We start from the raw sequence: 18,344 nt of genomic DNA, 5'->3' as shown, positions 1-18,344 counted from the left end.
CATGCCAAAAGGGATTAAAACTTCAGGTGACAGCTATTTAAGTACACAAAAACATTTTATTTGAAATGACGCGCTTGACATAATTGACTTGCACTTTAAGAATATATGGAGGAACAATGATATTCTAAATAAATTTAAAATAAAAAAATCATACAGACTCTGGACAGGGAGAGACCACCAGCATCCACAGAGAAGGAACAGATGTCACACGTACAAGGGAGAGTGAAAAGTACAAACACTGGCATAATACAATTTAGAGATACATAGAACTTGCAGTGAAGTAGAAAAGGTCGCTGAGTTTGCCAGACTCGGGACTCTGACTCATAGGTCAGTTACAATGGTGCCTGTGAATTTCTGGCTTGAAATATTACAAGTTTTCCAGCAAAGTATTTTTAGAATAAAAGCCCCACCTCCTGTATTAAAAAGACTGTATGATGCCACTCATGATTTATCAGCCCCTGTTTGTAAATGCTGAAAAGGGAAATAAATCCCATACAGCAAAACATAAGCCAATAAAATGCCTATGTACTTTGAAGGGATCCTCTTATAAAACAAAGTGTCCAACTATAAAGTAAAAATGATGACTGTGCACAAAAATGGTTTCATCAATATATTATCCAACAGCCATGCAGTCATCGTCATAAACTGTATGGCTTTTAAAAAAAAATTATTTTTTATTCAAACAGTGAGACTATAAAACTGCAAGAAATAGGTACACCCTTAATTTAAGCTGCTGCAACAGTATTTTACCTGTCATCTTAATTTTCACATACAATTTTAGAGGGGTGCTGCTGTTTCCATTCAACTACTCAATAACAAAAGCACTGTAATAAAACTATTTAAGATTTAATTACTATTTTAACTACAATTCTTTGTCAAGAGTGTAACTCCACCATCTTCAGTGATATAATTCTCCATATATATTAAGTATGCCCAAGATTTAAGTACTCATTATCCATATATCCATAATGAAATTGTGTAAAGAAAAAAAATAAAGGACATTTGTGTTAAATCAAATTAAAATAAACCCACCTGAACCTTGAAATAAGTAGAAAGTTTGCAGAGGGACTGGAAAGTAAATTCACAAATCCTCTAGAACAAAGATAAAAATGTTTGCTTTGTTATAGTCAACTAATGAAGGCAAACTTCAACAACTACCTAACACTTAAGGGCCTATATATAAGCATCTGAACTTATTGTTCCCACACCTGTTGCTATTCAATAAGTACCAACAAAGGGGAGACCACCTGTGAAATAGGACAAAACTTTGAATTAACAGCACCTTAAATTTTAAGGTGGAAAGGTAAGCAGCAAAATTACTCAATCTGATCTTGAAACAAACCTCTTCCTTCAAACAACTCCATTAACAGAGGATTTGGGAAATGACATTAATTTTACAAACCCATAAGTTACTGTAATAATCCATATTGAAATGTCATTTCGAGGACATGTTCACAAAGGAGGATCAGCAGTACTGGAAAGGTTAAAAGACAACATTATAATGCAAAGAGTTAACATCTATCATGGAAAATATGCAGTAAGGAAGGAAATAATAAATTTTTTCTGTGTTTTAAACAACAGATTAATTAGAAAAGTATTTAGTAGAACCACTTGTACGTGCAAACTCTGAAGCTGGTAAAAGTCCACACTAGTAAGTTAAACCTGTAATAAAAGGTGGACTGTGCTCTCTATCACATTCATATTATTAAACCCTTTCAGTTTCCAAACTAGGGCAGCTGTATCCAAACTGCCCAACAGAGCATGGCAGCTAAATCCTCCCTTGTGCTGCCAGATTGTCTGGGTGAGCATCTGCTGTCCTGGGCAAAACCGCTCTGCGCTGCGCTCCAGCAAGTTAACAATACAGGGGACTACATTCCCATGACCAGGAACATTTTTTGGCTCAGTTTAGTTGCATGTGTTTCACACTGCAACTCTTCCAATGTACCAAGGCCTATTTTCAGAATCACAACTGTGATCCTGTGTTCATAAAGTTTTCCATAAACATACGACTGTCAAGCTAAAGAAATGGCCATGTGCTTGGCACCAAAAGTTGAGCTGAAGACCTGGTTCTGTAGACCGGAGGCAATTAGATGTGGTGATACAGATGGCAGATCAGAGAGGACACTGCTGTGTGAGATTGCACTTCCCAAGTGCTTTAGAGCAAATTTCACCACCAGCCTCTCCTCTAGCACTCTCTCCAAACCTCCTTGCTGCTCCCTCCTCGTCTCTCTCCCCAACGCTCTCCCAGCCCCAGCAACCAGAAAATAAAAACAAACTAGAAAGCACAGTGTAACTCACTGATGGCTAAAACTAAGCTCTTTGATTAACTGAAGAGAATCTCTCAACTCCGTATTTTTAATAACAGTCTACAAAAAATCTTTATTTTAAATCAATAATTCTTGGACTACCTTTTTCAGCTCATACTTTCAATCAGAAAATGACATTAACTGAGCCAGAAGCCCCAGCATCAAGCACACTCAAATTTCTTGCCCTCTCTGATCAGTGGAATCATCTGCCAGTTCATGGTCTAATGTTTAATACTAACATTAACTGGAGGGAAAAAGGGGGCTTAAGAGTAAGTGAGAGTGGCCTCTCTTAAAAAAAATTATGTAAAACCCAGCACAAAGTCTGATCAACAGTTTTAGTACAAAGGCTACGCTTACATTTGCCAAAGAACCAGCGATGGCAGAAGACTTTAAACCTTGTTTAAAGGTTAACAACAGCAGTTTCAGCAATTCTACAAAATGCAGATTCAGGAGTTGTCAGGAGTTCAACTTTCCACCGTTCCTTTGCAAAGTTCACATTTTAAACATCCCATTGAAGGTCATAGAAACACATTTCAAACCAAAGCAATAGCCAAAAGAGTAGCAATGACTATTTTGTTCATTTCAGACAGTGACAAACCACTCAATTTTGAACAACCCAGACATTCGATCATTTATTTTAAAACTTGTTGCATGACTGAATAACCCAGGTGGGTGCACATGATGTGGGAAATTCTGGGCAAGTTAAAGTCATGCAGCAGTGCCCGAATGATGAAAAGCAGCTTTGCCATCTTCCTTGGAACCACCTCTATTTTCTTATGCTACTGACACCTTGTATTTTAACTCAAGTCTTAAAAAAAAGAATCCACTCCGCAGTTAAGAAACTTTGTCAGGTATGTGATTTTTCGAGTATCTAAGCTAAAATTGGGAATAGAGTGATAGAAATTTATTAATGGCGTAACTGTGAACCCAATTCTCTATATCTGATCTGAATACACATTTTTAAAGCTATATTCACTATTTTGAATCAAGAAGTATCCCTAATGGCAAAATAATCATTCTTCAAGAGATAGGGACATCTTAGGTTGGCAGGAGTGCCATATTGTCAGAGAGAACATTTAGGAGAGAGACTTGCCTGAGAGCTACCCCAGAAGCGGCCTTTCCTCAACAGATTCTCTTGAGTGAAAATCCTGCCGCAAATGCCCTTGGTCTGGTACCAGAGAGGGTTCTGCTCCACTCTCTATACAGAATTTTTTCTGGTTTTTTTTTTGTTTTTATGGGGGCTGGAGTCCACATTAATAGCCTCCTGCACCTTCCCCTACAGAAGTGGACTCTATTAATGAGAGTGGCCTTTCACCTCTCTTACATGCAATTTCAGAAAGTCAGCAAAAACTGAACTGGGGGAGGGAGAAGTCGAAAGAGAAGTCTGCGTCCAAAAGCAGTGCAGCCATAATTGTCATAACAAACATTGCAACATTTCACTTCTTGCTGCCCAACTCCCAAACTGCAACCTGCAATCCTCTGTCAGAAAGCATGGGACATGCTGGGTGCTCGAGCTTAAGAGAGAATTCAAACCAGCCTGCACACGGGAGGGCGAGTGAATAAAAGAGCCAACACAAATGCTGAAAGAAAGGTGTGACTGCCATAGTGTCCTTTACCAGGACTTAGACCCTGAACTCCAGGGGATGTAAAGGCACTCAGGTCAGATCATGGTTCACAAAATCTCCTAGAGGCAACTAAGAGTTCCTTTTTTGAAAAATGAGAGTCAGGCTTTTCCCTGAAAATCCAGTAAAAATAAAAGATAACAGCAGGACCTCGTTCTTACCAGAATCCTAAAGAATAGAAAAAGTTCAAAAGTTAGAGCCAAGTGCTGCTGAAAACATTTCATGTGCAGATTCACTGAGAGAGAGAGAAAAAAAAAAAGGTTTGATACACTTAGATCCCTAGATTTCCATTCTTCAAAGCAGTCCCCTGGTGTCCAGCTGTCAATGTCCTGCTCTGGGAAATGAGAGATGTGGATTAGAAAATCTTTAGGTTGAGGGAAGTATCTCCTGCTATAAAATGGGTAGAGGAACAGCTTCTTTTCTTCCTCTGACATGTTTATAAACCAAAGTGCCCGTGGCCACTTGTTTGTTTTTGCACAGGTAAGTTCTTTTGAAGCATTTCCCATGTCACTTTCATAGAGAAATATTTAGGGATCCCATTAGGCCTCTTCATTTCTCAAATAACACATTACCCCTTTTGGGGGCTCCTGTGCCTGAACAAACTCAGATTTTCCTTTTCCAGGAGCAAAGCCCACCACAACAGCTGCTGTGTTGGCTGAGGAAAACAGACAGGAAATAAAGTACCTTCTGGTTAGTAAAAGGTGACCTATGCTACTTTAAAACTAATACACATTGGCAAAACATCAACAGAAATGCAAACCAAGCTGCTACCCATCTTTAATTGCCCTGGCAAAGAAAAGAACACAATGCATTCTCCAGGGATGTCAATCATGGCAGTCTAATTAATTCAAATGAGAACCACTAATAGATTTCTAGGGGAAGAAAGCATTTTTGTGTGATGGCAAAAGAGCACATATCAGACTTATAGGGGTTGTTAAGCAATGGGATTCCTCTATTTGCACTACCTTTGCTACACAGTTTGAAAGAGGGAGCAGAGCTGATGACTGGGAGGAGTATGATGCAACGTGCTTACACCAAATGTTAACAAAGCCACTTGCCAAATTTTCCTTCCCCAAAGCAGCTTCTAGCAGTAACTATCTATTATCTATCTATCTATTATTTCACAAGGAAAAAAAATAAAAAAAATCTTTGTCTGCTCTATGATTTTTCCTACTGCAATCATAAAACCAAGTTGAAGTCTGGAAAAGGCAAATCATAGCAACACTACAAGATACTTTTTTTTTTGCTTATAAATGTACGTCCGGCTTGTAGCCTAGCAACAAAAGCAGCAGTCTGTGTTAAATGGATAGAGCCTGCTGCTGGGGCTCTCTCCTCAAAACAGCAGCCATCTTTGGCGTGTAACTTGACGAGAGATTTCATCATTCTGCATTTAAGCTCCCTCCAGGTGTCAGAGGTTGCTGCAGCCAGCTCAGCAGTGTCAGCTTTTGATTTCCCACCTCTTCTGTTTGCAGGAGGTGTATTGCAGAGACACGTCACACGTTCACCTTGCTTCTTCATTAAGAAAAGTAATGCTTCTTTGCTAAAAAGGGTTAGTGCAAGCTCCTATTTTATCTCAGTCCTGACTGCTGCAAACTTGTCTCTACTACTTATTTTTTACCCCTACATGAACCGAAGTAGGATTTTCTGGCTCTATCCAAGCATATTAATGGTGCTCTTCTGTGGTTTTTCACTATTTCATGTATCTTTTTCTGACAGGTCATTTTTTAATTACAAATTGGTACAATGCCAGTCTTCACTTCCCCCACCTCCCAATACCCATTATAATGATAATAAATTATCTATAATTCAATAAATGAAAAAATATAATCAATACTCATAATTAAAATCCCCGCCTTTGGCTACCAGGTGTCTGACCTCCAAGTTATTTGGCGTGTTCCTCTCCTGGAAAAGGCGATGCCCCAGCAGGGAGGCTTGTTTCTCACAGGCCTGGGATCTGCACCGCTGCCACACACCACCCTGCAACAGACAGCCCATGCTCAGGGGACAAGTGGTGGCCAGGCGGACATTTTGGGAGTGGGTGGGGAAGCAGGGAGCTGCGATGGCTGATTTCGGGAAGCAGGAGGGGAGGGTGGTGGCAGCCCCCTGCCAGCTGTATGGCATTGCCAGTGCCAGGCAGCACCTCCCCGGGAGAGGTGGGGGGGACATGTTGGGACATCAGCTCTGCTCCCACTGAGGGGATGGGGTGACACGGGGCTGGGCCCCTGTGGAGAAGATGGGGTGACACATGAGTCTGGGGGCTTATGGAGGGAATAGGGGGGATACACAGGGCTGGACCCCTGTGGAGGGGACAAGGGTGACACACGAGGCTGGACCCCTGTGGAGGAGATGGGGTGACACATGGGGCTGGGCCCCTGTGGAGGGGATGGGGTGACACACGGGGCTGGGCCCCTGTGGAGGGGATGGGGTGACACACGGGGCTGGGCCTCTGCAGGGGTAACAGAGGTGACAGACCGGTCTGGGCCCCTGTGGAGGGTTTGGGGTGACAGGCGGGGCTGGGCCCCTGGGGAAGGGACCGGGGTGGCAGATGGTGCTGGGCCCCTGTGGAGCCCCGCTACTCACCGCGGCCGCCGCGCTGCCGGCTCCGCGCCGCCCCTGGCCCCGCCGCCCGGAAGAGGCTCGTTGGGCGCCGCGGGCGAGGGGCCGGGGAAGGCGGTCGGGCCGCCCCGCTCCGCTTCGCTCCGCCCCGACGGGGCCGGGCAGGGCCGGGCCGGGAGCGGCGGTGCCGCTGGAGCCGGGTCGGGACCGCCTATGCCGCTGGGCCGCCCCTTTGTGGGGTTGGGGAGGGCCGGCTCATGGGCCAGCGGAGGGAGGGTGGCGACAGGAGCCACGGAGCCGGTGGCCAAAGGCAGCCGGGGCAGGCAGGGCGGGTTTCTGTCCCCTCTCCCGCTTTCACGCGTGTGGCGGAAAAAACCAACTGGCCAAAAACAAATGTCAAAGAAAAGACGGATCCTTGATTTCGTTGGAAGGCTGAGGAGCTCGGAGCGTTTCTTCCCCTTTTGTAGTTGCAGTCAATCCACATTTCATAGCATCCAATAGCTTCTCAGTTTGAGATTAGATGTGCGATCATTTGAGAGTCAATAAAACGGTCAGGATACTCAGTTACACTCATATAGAAGGGTAGAATCATAGAATCATAGAACCATCCAGGTTGGCAGGTTCAAGATCATCTAGTCCAACCATCAAGCTAACTCTGACAAAAAAACCCAACATCACTAAACCATGTCCCCCAGCACCATGTCAACCCGTCTTTTGAACACCTCCAGGGATCGTGACTCAACCACTTCCCTGCGCAGCCCATTCCAACACTTGATAACCCTTTCAGTGTAAACACTTTTCCTAATATCCAACCTGAATATCCAACCCAAACCTCCCCTGGTGCAACTTGAGGCTGTTTCCTCTGGTCCCGTTGCCTGTGACTTGGGAGAAGAGACCGACCCCCACCTCCCTACACCCTCCTTTCGGGGAGTTGTAGAGAGCGATAAGGTCTCTACTGAGCCTCCTTTTCTCCAGGCTGAATGCCCCCAGCTCCCTCAGCCTCTCCTCATAAGACTTGTGCTCCAGACCCCTCACCAGCTTTGTTGCCCTTCTCTGGACCCGCTGCAGCACCTTAATGTCTTTTTTTATGGTAAGGGGCCCAAAACTGGACACAGTACTCAAGGTGGGGCCTCACCAATGCTGAGTACAGGGAGAACTAGTAGTTCTAGTATGGGGTTAGCAGGGATACTCAATTCCTTCTTTCCCCAGTCCAGCTGCCTGATGAACATGGTGACAGACACACAGACTAGATTCCTACTGCTCGTTTCAAGAATTGGCACATTAATGTTTAGTTCTGATAGTGCCATAAGTCAGCAACACACGAGCTGGTCTTACCCTGTAACTGATGCTGAGTCTTGTGGGAACACGGACAAACATGTTCAGACACAGCTGTGCTGCATCCCATGTACATCCTGCAACCAGGGCTAGCTTACCCGTCTGTAATCCAGCTCAGCTCCTCCGAGGTCTTGTATTAAAATTCCCTGGGTAACAATGCTGCTCTGTCCACAGGTCTCATTCCCGAAGGGGTGGAGGCTGGGCATGGAGAACAATCCTACTCTGACACACTCTGAGTACAGGGCTGGAAAGATTGGACCTCCCTGTCACTGCTCGTTGCAGGATGCTAAATGGGAATTTTACATTAAAAAGCCAGAACGCTCCCCAGGTATTAAATCCTTGTGGAGATATACTTACTGGTGAAATCTTTGCTGTTAAAACTCAACTTCTGTGAAAAATTTGATTTTTTTTTGAAATAAAAACATAACTGTGTAGGTTGGAGTCTGTTTTCAGCTTTTAACTAGCCTACTGAGTTTATGATTTTCAATGAAAAGTTAAGATTCAACTTTCATTCTTACACAGACACATTCCATCTCAGATGTCCATTTGTATGTTTCCCCTGTGGCTCCATAGCTTTGGTCGCACAGATATATGTCACAGATATATACATGACAGTTGGGGGTGCAAATATATCAGGTGGGATTCTATCACGAAAGAGTAAAAACTGGCACTGATACCCTTGTACTGCACTTTTCTTGCACAACAAAATTGGTTCACAATTTATCTACTTTACTGCTAGCGTCTTTAGTTCTTTTTAATCTTGTCGGGCAGATCCCAGTCTCCATGACCACTGACAGATCCAGCACTGAATACATCTTTAATGGTATCCGGCCCTCAAACGTGTTGCTAAATACATTGCAATGAGTGAGTAGGGAAGAGACCTCATTCAGAATTCGGAGACAGCTGGATGTCATGCATAGAAATAAATTCATTGTTGGTGGGTACTGTGGTATATGGTTTACATTTCGAGGACTGATGTCTTCTGCCTTTAATAATTTTCTTATATGCCAAAGATACTAGCTTGTTAATCTGCTTTAAAATGACATGTCGTATTTGCTGCACATCACAGTAGAAACTTGACTTGCAGACTCTTTAATGTAAATAGATTAATACCTAAATTCTTTCTCTGAGTTGCTACGTGGAAAGCTACATTAATTCCTCAAGTTAATCATTCGCTCTACAGCGCAGATGGTTTTGAACAGCTACGTAACTTCTCTTTCACTAGAGCGGTCATTTCTCCCATTGCTGGGAAACAAATCTGATTTTTTGCCATGAATCCTGAAAAGTCTTGAGATGGCTCTGACCAACCAACAGCAATTGCTCATGAGCCACAAAACTGGAAGGCAAATGGGTGAATATGCTATTCACAAGGAATATCTAATCTCTGGCTACATGTGTTTCTTCATCTGCACTAACTTTCACAATAAAATGTTTTCATCTGCATCAAAAAATGCAGAATCCAGGAAGATCTGCCAGCTCCCAGATCCAGACAGACCCCAGAATGTGGTTTGAGCATATTGATCTGCAGCTGGATATTGTGGATTTGTTCTTGAAAGGTCCTGGTCCCCCCCTCAGACAGTCCCTTGCCAAAATGTAACTTAACTTGGTCAGTGTCTCAAGCTCAAGCATGTATTTTCTTACAGTTTCATGCAGAGTGTCACATCTTGCTGATTAAATTACAGTGCAAATGCTAACGGTACATACAGAAAGCATGTTCCTAGAGACTATGACTGGATTAATCAAACAATCCCTACCTTAGCTCCTGTTGAAGCATTCCTTTCAGTCGCCTTATTTCCCAAGGAATACATGAAGAGGACTCCTGCAAACCTCCAGATGTACATTCAGTCCTCTGCATATGTTGAACTAGGGATGAAGTTAACCACCTGCACGTTTTCACCTGAAAGCAAAGTCTTCTCTGCGCTCACCAGAAAAGGAGGATTTCTGTTCCTTTACAATTAGTGCCTCATCTAAGAAATGAGCTTTACTGTATTTGCTTTCCTCAAGCTTTCCTGTATTCATAATATTTACATTGGACATGAATGCTTTTTACGTTGTTTTACCATTTCAAATTGGCACTGGGAATCAACTGAGGGAAACGAAGAGCTGCTGCAGGTTGCATTTATTAACATAAATGTCCAGTAAGTGGCACTGCAGGACCAAGTTTTCTGCAACCCTGGATCAAAAGCAGTGCAGTCAAAGAGAGTAAAGGCAAGCACAGCATGTGTCAAGACTTTTCTGCTCTGTGAAAAAAAAAAAAGTAGTTGTAGAGCAGGTAGGAAATGATGTGTGGTGACGGCCCTGAAGGTGCAGTGCAAGGAACTGGGGTGCATTCAGCTGCTGGCTCTGGAAGATGGTGTTAGGAACTGGCCTTGGCACCAAGCTGGCTGTTATCAGGGGTTTGCCAGAAGAAACCAGCAACGTTTCTGGGAACTACTCATTAGCACTCACTTGACGGGAGGTGCCTGGGAAGGCTTCGTGCTGGGTTTCGCTATGGGGAGCAGAATACCGGACGAGGTGGACCATGTATATACAGCATTTCCTATGGTCTACTGACTTACTCTGCATTAATTTCATGTAGAAAATCCAAACCCCAGACTGGAAGGGATATCAGTGCAGTCTCGTAAGTTCAAAGATTATTTCTGTCAATGAGCTAGGGACTTCTGCGAATTCGTGTCAGTAAATCAAACCCCACCACTCTGTTTTCCCAGTCTCTGCTGATAATGAATAAACTATTATCTAAGGAAATTTTGTCAAATGGACAAGTAACACTACAGCTTTTGGCAATATAAATTGTAATGAAACCCTTATATAAACTGATGAATATTACTTAAATCAATTAAAGCTTTTGGCTCCATCTGCAATATTTGAACCCAATTTTGGGTTACTCACGCTATACTGTGCCAAGCTAAATTGATGTATACCCAATTTTCCTATTTATCTAGATGAAAACATGCATAGTTATATCAGATAAGACTGGAAGGGAATGAACATGAAAAGCCAATCTGCATTTAGAAAGGACATAAAGCTGCATTTAAAGGATAAACCAGCCTTTCAAGGGGATTAGGAAGCCATTTCCTCTATGATGTGGCTATTTTATAAATGTCTCTTGTGGGATTGTTCGTGCTGTGAAGCATCTGTGCCAATTGCTGTCGGCAACAAGACACTTGACGAGACAGGCTGATCTGGGATGGCAATCCACAGCTATGGATGTAGTGTGGGGCAAGAGGAAGGGGTGTGGAGCATCATCCCATAGGCCCCAGGGAACAGCCACAGGATCTCAGAGCTGCTTCATTCAGGCCTGGCAAAGTTTTTTCATCATCCTCTAGGGACCAGATATCACCTCTTGAATCTTTCCCTTTGAGTCGTGCAACAGCATGAACAGCATGGAACAACGCTTGACACCATGCCACAGCATGATAGATACACCTGGAAAGCTGATAGAAATGCCCAGGGAACAATGAGAGATTCATAGCCACAGGAAAATTCCTAGAATGGTATGGAAAAATGTCTAGAAAGCCATGGAAAATTCTTAGAAAACTACAGGGAACTCCTGGAAAATGATGGGCAATTCTTAGAAAGCAGAATCAGATTCCTAGAAAGCTGTAGGGAGAGTCTAGAAAAGCAGAATGTGAATTCCGAGAAACCTGGAAACAGATTCCTAGAAAGCTGGAAGGAATTTCTTATGATGTAAGAAGGAATTGCTATAAAGCAATGGAGGAATCCTAGAAAGAAATGCACAGCGTCTAGAAAGCTGTGGAAAATTCCTGAAGAGCAGAAGGGAACTGCTGGAAAGCAGAAGGGAATTCCTATAAATAGGGCACAATTACTAGAAGGATCAGGGAAATTTATAGAAAAGCATTAGGGATTTATTGAAAGCAGTTGGAAATTCCTAGAAAGCAAATGTAAATTCCTAGTAAGGTGAAAAAATTTATTGGAAAGTAATGGGAAGGTTTATTAGAAAGCAATATGAAATTCCGTGAAAGCTGGGTGGAAATTCCTGGAAACCTAGTGAGGACATTCCCAGACATCACTAAGAGAATCCTAGAAAAGCATGTAAAATTCCTAAAAGGATGTAGAAAAATGCAAGAAAGCAATGGAAAAACCCTGGCTGAGCTGTACAGCCTGTAGTTCCTAAACACCTGGGGGAAGTTCTTAGGAAGTAACGCCGAGAAAAGCACAGGAGAAAATCAACCACTGTAAAGAGTAGGGGAAAAAGTGAAACCAGAAAGTAGGTAGGATCAGAGTCCATGTCCTTCCCTAAATGTAACTTGTACCTAGAAGACATCCCTAAATGGAGAGGACCAGTCTGAATGCCTGTGTTGGTGGAGCTGAGCCCTGATGTGAACTAAGCCCAGCCCTGGGCAGATGAGCATTCCGGGAAGGGAGCCGGGGGAACTTGCTTATTTTGAAGGCCCCTGACCTTGAGATGATGAAATGGATGATGAAACTCAGGGAACATTTCCAGCCTGGGAAAGTACTGTCTGTTAGAGACTGTCACAGCAGCAACTCTTCGCAGCACAGGGCAGGGATAAGCCAAGGGCATCGAGGCAGGATGTAAAGAGTGAGATGTTGCTTATGTTGCTGGGACGAAACAGCCTTGCCTAATGTGGTGGGACAGGCATGGAGCCTGGAAGAGGAAAACGGATCCAGAGGATCTAGGGTGAAAGTGGATTTGGGATTATATCATAGTTTGGGGTAATCCAGTTAGATCTCTGGGTTTTTCAAAAAAACACAAGTTAACCAAAAGTTATGGCAGGAGGAGTGAAGCAGCCCTAAGTTTAGATCTTGGTGTGGATTCTCGTTTGGAATATCATTCTAATGCTTTATCTAACTTGGTGGAACATTTCTCACTGCCATTGAGTCCAGAGTCTGATGTGGTAAGGATTTGGACAGCCATCATCTTGCCTCCAAGAACAATTTAATCCCAGAACTTGAAGGTGAGACTCTGGGTTGATACAGCTGCAACACCTCAATGGCAGCAGGGTTGTCCAGAGGGGAAAATGCTTCTGGAGACAGCAAAGCTCCAGGACTGGGACATTTGGAGTGGTCTGGTCATTGTTGGACTGCTGGTTGACCCTGCCTACCATAGCTGGACCTGCTGGGCTCCTGAGTGGATACCGCAGGGCTGTCCCCCTTGCAGAGACCCCTGTCTGGGTGTCCCTGGCAGAGCTGCCTGCTCCTGTGGTGCAGGTGTGAAATGCTGCTGTTGATCTTCACTACCAGCAAGCTCTGTGCACCATCAGCTTCTATTTTTGTGGTAAGTACCATTTTAATTATCTTTAGTTCAAGGATTTTTAGCCTGCCCAAGAGAGGGTTGAGGAGCTTGGCCATACTGGATGTGCAATAATGTGGACTTAAAAATAATCAACTGTAGTGCAAACTATTGCTTGCTTGCTCCATTAGCCTTTAGAGGCAACGGGCTCCTGGTAAGTGCCTAGGACACTCTTCATCATCATCATTTAGCCTTTAGAGGCAACGGGCTCCTGGTAAATGCCTGGGACACTCTTCATCATCACACGTTCTGCACCAGAAAGCCACAAAAATCTGCTGGTATATGTTAAACAGTTCTTCTCTACCCATCAGTTGGAGACTGGGCTGGAATATGGGGAAGGATCCATTTTCTGCTGGCACGCAGCTCAGGAGTAAATCTTTAACACCAGTTTGGGAGGCGAGAGTGCCACCTACCAAGCCATCTGCTAAGAAAATCGCATTATCTGCAGTCTCATCCCCTGTTGCTAGAACTCACTGTAGCACTCATCTGTGAAGAGTTTTGCTGCTAATATATCTATTTGTATTCTTTCTATCCATCCACTCAGAATTAATTATTTCTCAAATTAATTTCATTCTAATGAATCATGCTGTATCACTGGCTTTATTTCATTTCTGAGATACTAATTAATATGTCAAAGCCATCTTTAACAATGAAGAGCTGTCATTTTTTCTGTGACTTTCCTTTTGATCCATATAGTCAATTTCAATTTTTCTGAGGGCCTAAAATGCCTGTCCAGCATGGGGTGAGAGCAAAAATGCAAGCTGTACAGTATTAAAAAAATTTATGCGTATGCAAATGAAGCATAAATTGGGAGACAACGTCCCAGTCTGTATTTGTATGTTGATATGCTAGTTTATGTGCTATTTCATATACTAAGTCCTCAGCAATCAGCTGTGCAGGGTTTTTATATGCATGGATTAGAGTATAAAATTCAGCAGTACCTCAAGTGTCTACATTTGTCGGTGAAATGATCAGAAATTTTGAGATATTTTGTATTTGTTGGTTTCGTTTGGGTCTTAAAGAAGGGGTCTTGTTGATTTGCTGTGGATTTCCTGGCACTGTTCTGCCGTGCCACCGGGACGAGGCAGTCAGGGGAAGCGTTTTTCTCTCCTTAGAGCTCTCCTCTCAGCTATAATTTATTCTCATTATCCTCTGCAGTTTGGCTCCCTACCCACTCTGGAGGGAAGTGTTGGCAGGGCAGTAATCCCCCTCCCACCCCGTATCTGCAGCAGATGGAAATCCCAGAAAGAGAGGGGAGAAATTTTAGGCTTCCCTACGTGAGAGATCTTCTAGGGTGATTTAAGATCCATTAACGGCTTTTGGGTTGATGGAGCGGTTTGAGCTGTGAGGGGAAGGGTCACTCCAAGTGTTCATGGTGGAAAACTTTTCCACCTCTGGACCTGTGGGAGTGAATGGGTGGAACTGGAAAAAACCCATAAAAAGTCACTGCATAAACTCTGCTGATTAAATAACACAGTTATTGGCAGCATCCTACCAAGCTTGAATTACCCATGGCTCCTGTGTGGCAGGAGCTGTTTAGCTGACAGCTTCTGCTCGGATCCCCAGCTACAGGTTCGCTATTTCTCTTTCTTTCCTGTCTTCCGCTTCTTGCCAAAAAGAGCTATTTTGTTGTAAAATCTGGGGGGTTACAGCTGAAACCAGGCAGCTTTGCTCTGGGTTTGTACTTCAAATGTAGTGAGGCGTTACTGGTGAGGGAAGGAAAAGGGACAGAGCCTGAACGGGCTCTGAGCAGGAGGGGGACGAGAAGGAACACCCCACCTTTCCCTTTACAAACAGCCAGGTGATGGTTTCCACCACTCCTCAAGCTTGTGTGAGTGGAGCCCTGCAGACACGAGGCTGCTTTTTGCCAGTCTGCTGCAGAGCAGAAACCCTTTCTGGAGGCTCCCTCCACTCAGCTGGGACCGGGGCTGTGCTCCCACAGTCGAGCATCAATCCCTTGGGAGGGGAGATACCAGAGGAGCATCAGTGGCTGGTCCTGCCTGGTGAGCGCCCCGCAGCCAGTGCAGGAGCTTCAGACCCCGGAAACCAGTAGTGCTGCCCACCAAATCCTTCCCATTTATACCCTCTTGCCTTACCTTCTGTGTTCAGATTTACTGCTGCCTGAATTAGCTGCCTTGAAAAATTAATTTAAATTAAAGCTTTCATAAATGGTGTTTCCGTTTGGGGTTTTTTAATTTTCCTTTTCCCTGACAGTGCCCAGACTTTTGCATGCACTTCACGAGTGACCTGATGCCCAGGGATGCTTTGTGCAATGGTTGCCATTGGAAATTGTGCACAGAAATGTGCTTTCTGAGATCAGTCCTACTGAATCCCCCAGACTTTAAGGTCCCGCTGCAGATGGACAGGCCTTTAATCTACAGTCAAAAAAAAAAAAGCGCCCACACTCAATACTGAACATTTAGGCCTCTTGTCGTCAGTGTTTGAGGACTAGAAATCATTTCTCTCACTGATCCTGTCTCCCTGCTGGTGGATCTTTATCATTCAAGAATGAGCTTGAGATCCTTGGAGAAAATTTTTTTTTTTTTAGCAGCAATGTAATAGTTTTTTCTGCTGCTACTCTTTGCTCTGTGCTTTTTTGTACTGCTCACTGCTGTGGTTTTCCCTGTGGAATGCCCTACATGATAATATCAATTTAACCAGTGTGCTTCACTGGTCTTTAAGAGAGTTCATAGCTGTTGTTCAATTTCCAGGAACCCTTGATTTTTCTGAGAAGGTTAAATTGAGGCTAAAGTTATCTTGGCTTATTAGTATAACCAGTTATTTAGCAACCTGACAGCTCTTTTAGACATTATTTCTGCTAACATGCCTCAGCTGATTTCATGTTTAATAAATCCCATGCATACAGACTCAAAAAGTCATCCTGAGAGTGACGTGAGTACAATTTGTATCCATGTATTGTAATATTATTTTGTAAATTAAGCTGCCATTCCCCAGCTCCAGTATGTGTGCTATTCTGTAGATTAAAACATGTTTATCTTTGAATGGAAGATCTGGACCTTGTTCAACTCTGATTTGATCTTCCAGTAGCTAATTACTGTTTGGATGAAGATCATTTGGATCAAGGTGCTACTTAGTATTTATATTTTTAAATCTTCATATGGACCAAACAGGACTTTCTCCAATCAGAGCCTCCTGGGAGGAGCAGGTGCCTCGCAGGGTGGTAATAGGGAGACAAAAGCTTTCCTTTGCTGAGCATTGCTTTGATTCCAGCATCAGTCAGGAGTGATTGAAAAGCATTAAATAAAATTAAAGAGTTGTTTTATGTGGGTACCCAGGGAGAACTAAACGAGGTCTGTGCTTGTTTCTGAATCTCCAAGAAACATCTGCACGGCTGTCCTGTTGCTGGCAGTCTTAGGCAAGTCCCAACCTGGATGAGACCTGATTCTTCTTGTGCTGGCTGGAGGCAGGATAGCCGGAGAGCAGCAAAAGGAAAATTCACCCTAAACTTTGCATAACTAGCTCCCCGAGTCGTGTCAATCATCTGCCTAATCCCACCGCTAAATTTACCTAAATAATAGGGGTTTAATGGATTTCACTTTTGTTCCTCACCTTGGTATGACTATTAAGTCATGAAATTTTTAAAAGCTTACAAATCAGCTGAAGTGACAAATGAGTACAGCAGGGTGCCCTGCTTGAAATGCTGGTGTTGGAAACCTGCGTAGCTGTTGAAGGGGCTCTGCTCCACCAGCAGGGTCTTGGCTGAGCCAGACCTTGTCATCCCTGAGCTGATCCCACAAACTTAGACACAAGACAGGAGAGAGGCTCTGACTTCATAAATAGACACTGAATTGCCAAACAAGTAATGGCCGGGAGATTCTTAAAGGCTGCTGTGAGCAGGAAGATAAAAGGCATTTTTTTTACATCAGATTCAAATGAAAGTTTTAAACCCTCACCCATATGAGCCGCATTAGGGTCTTCCAATGTTGAGTTCAGCCTCTTCCCCAGAAAAGGCTACCCCCTAGCAAAAATGAACAGAAAACAAGAGTTCACTCGATGAGCTGATAAGCAGATGATTGAGAGCAGACTGCTCTCTTCTCTGCAACTTGTACCTCAGCGTTTCTCTCCAGTACACCTCGAAGATTGCGCTGTCTGTGTACTCTGGAGTTGTGATTTCTCCTGGAATAACCCAGGATGGCTGTGGTAGAAAGCCATTCTGGAGGACACCCTAGAAATTGTTGCAAATAAAGTCAAATATGCTCAGTAACTTATGTGGGTAATGTTTCCCTCAGCCTGGGGTTTCTACTGAAAGGCTGGAGCGTGATACATTTCAGAAGGTAAGTATCACGCAGTAAACTGTGCTTTAAGAACAGGAGAAAAAAGACAAAAATCTTGAAAATAGAAAAAGAAAGCTCACAATGAGTCTCATTAGAGATCTCTATTACCAAACAGCACAGGATTCATTTTCTTGTCTATTTTCACCCTCCTCTAGGGATGAATGATGATTACAGGACAGGATAATAAGAAGAGAGGAATGAAAACTTGCTGAGAAGCAGTTAAAAAAAAAGAGAGAGAGAGGAGGAAAGGAAAACAAGTGTTTTAGTTATCTAGTCAAGGTTAGTATAGCACTGTATCTGCTTTAACTGACATTATGAAAAATATTATAGATCACACAAAAGCAACTTCGCTAATGCTGAACTCTCCAAAATTTATCTTGACAACTTAGCGAGCTTTTGTTCTTCTAGGAGGTTTTTAACCTCCCTGTGATGTTTTTTTATCTTAATTTTCTGATTTTTTTTTTCCCTTGAGTAAGATGCCTACACAAAGGTAGCAACTTGCACCTCAGCATGTTCACTTTCTTTCATTGCCTGTGGTGGGTAAGGTAAGAAAGAAAAATCCCTTTTGCAGAAAGAAGGGGTCTGAGATGTAACCGCTCTGTTTTTGGTGCTTACTGCCGAACTTGAAGGATTTTTGCAAAGGAGAAAATTACGGTTCGAGGAGAGGGACAGGGGTTTTTTGGGCGCAAGGACGGCAGTTCATTGAACTGTTTTCTCTGCACCCGCGAATCCAGCTGCCCGAAAAACGGCATCTGCCGTGCGGGGGTGCCCGCTCCGGGGCTCCGGCGGGTCCGAAGTTGTTCCTCTGCTGTCCCCTCGCCTGGTGGCGAACAAGTCAGTCGGGATGCGGGTCCCCGGGCAGCCCCGCACCCCTGGGAACCGGGCCTTTGGGGCTCCCCCCCTGCCTACGCGCAGAGATAACGATGCCCTTCGCCTGCCTTAGGAACCCAGGCTTTAA

The 18,344-nt window shown here is 43.8% G+C and overlaps 1 protein-coding gene across 5 annotated transcripts in view; it reads right to left on the bottom strand.

Moving 5' to 3' along the window:
• SFXN1 (sideroflexin 1) overlaps positions 1-18,344 on the bottom strand; it is a 41,153-nt gene that overhangs the window by 22,562 nt on the left and 247 nt on the right. For 3 of the 5 annotated variants that reach the window (XR_001412683.1, XM_014947902.1, XM_014947905.1), the window contains exons 1-2: positions 6,509-6,658; positions 5,804-5,905 (exon numbers count right to left, since the gene is read on the bottom strand). The gene's annotated coding sequence lies outside the window, so the exon portion shown is untranslated. Of the gene's footprint in view, positions 1-1,032; positions 1,093-5,803; positions 5,906-6,508; positions 6,659-18,344 lie in introns of those variants that run through there. The other 2 variants (XM_014947904.1, XM_014947903.1) reach the window with 2 other exon arrangements.

The sequence above is a fragment of the Calidris pugnax genome, unplaced genomic scaffold (genome assembly GCF_001431845.1).
Source record: "Calidris pugnax isolate Ruff unplaced genomic scaffold, ASM143184v1 scaffold27, whole genome shotgun sequence".
NCBI classification, from domain to species: domain Eukaryota; kingdom Metazoa; phylum Chordata; class Aves; order Charadriiformes; family Scolopacidae; genus Calidris; species Calidris pugnax.
This window is presented reverse-complemented; position numbering and strand designations above follow the sequence as displayed.